Source organism: Lepus europaeus, chromosome 10, assembly GCF_033115175.1.
Source record: "Lepus europaeus isolate LE1 chromosome 10, mLepTim1.pri, whole genome shotgun sequence".
Lineage (NCBI taxonomy): Eukaryota > Metazoa > Chordata > Mammalia > Lagomorpha > Leporidae > Lepus > Lepus europaeus.
In genome coordinates this window covers 100,326,651-100,328,202 of record NC_084836.1, presented here as the reverse complement: position 1 = coordinate 100,328,202, position 1,552 = coordinate 100,326,651, and positions in this window count along the sequence as shown.

Here is a 1,552-nt window from a genome sequence, read left to right as displayed (position 1 = left end):
CTTGGGCCATCCTCCACTGCCTTCCCGGGCCACAGCAGAGAGCTGGACTGGAAGAGGAGTAACCGGGACTAGAACCGGCACCCACATGGGATGCCGGCGCCATAGGCAGAGGATTAACCAAGTGAGCCATGGCGCCGGCCCCTCATGTATTGTTCTGAGCTGAGGGAATAAAGAGGCTCAGCCCACGGTTCCCACACTTCCTCTTCATGATTCACGCCACATCACTTGTTGATTGTTCTCTGAACCAAATCACTTTTTAAAACATAAATAAATTTCTTAAAAGGAAACTTTAAGTCCTCTCTATCAATGAAAAACACAAAGTATCAAAAGAGTAATGAAAACAGCATCGCCCATCTGGGAGGCCTGCTCTCTCTACTGCCAGGACAGCTGAGCACGTGGGGGACAGGAATTCATGACACGCTGGCACTGGACTGAGATGTCCTCTTCGGCACTGTTAGCGGGGTTGACAAAGAACTGGAAAGCCCATTCTGTCCTGTTAGGACCCCGTACCTCCTGGTCCGTCTCCCACACACTGGAGAGGGAAAAACACTCCCCACACTTGGAGAAAAGGAGGGCCACATGGCTGAACGTGCTAAATATTTTGGAGAAGCAGGTTTCCAGAAGGCTGAGGCATCCTCCCCACTGCCACCTGCCAGTGGGCAGTGCTCAGTCACTGCCCTTGGGGAGGAGGATGCTGGGAAATGCCTTTTGTTCCTGCCTTTGTCCCTGTTTACCTGGCTACGCTTGGTCTCCTCCTGGGCTGATGATCAATAAAGTGTTAGATGTGAAAACAGACCAAACCTGCTTGCCCATAAACAGTGTTGCTTCAAGGGAAAGGTCCCAATCCTGAAAAAAACCAGGTTTCAAGCAAGAGCTTGAATGAATTCTGACAACATAATCCAGGGTGCAGGGTCTGCCTTCAGGCTATGTGCTTTTTCTGTCAACTCCACTAAGGACGAGCTGAGAAGAGGAAGGATGGGTGTTCGCAGGCCAGGGGAGCCTTACTATTACTGTGGTTACTATTACTGTTCACGCTCCCTTGAAGTGCACACAAGATGCAAAAGAGCTCCACTCTTCTTCCTCCTGTGGCCTTCCTCTTCTACAGGTTCCCCATATCCCTCCACCAGTGTTACTCAAACGTCAGCTCCCGGAGTGTGGCAGCTCTGGCCGTGGCCAGGAGTCTGCATGTCTCACAACTCCCCCAGGTGATGCTGATGCCACATCAGAATCACCAAAATCACTGAGGCGCTTGGGAAAACGCGGACCCCTGGGCCCCCCCACCAGACACTGGCTGGTTCCTGGGAATCTGCGGGATCAGCCAGCTCCTGGAGGAGCCCCTGGAGCCCACTCGGCACCTGTGACCTGGAAGTCAGGGGTGGGGAGCCAGGGGCTTCTGCCTTAGGGCCACTCTGTAAGGACAGGAAAACTTCTCCCTGCGTCTCAGGTTTCCCTTCCCCCCAGCACGTCAGCAAATCCTGTTGACTCGGATTATTTTTAAAAGACTCTAGCAAACAGACTTGGGGGTGGGAGAGTAAATACAAGCAGACTGATA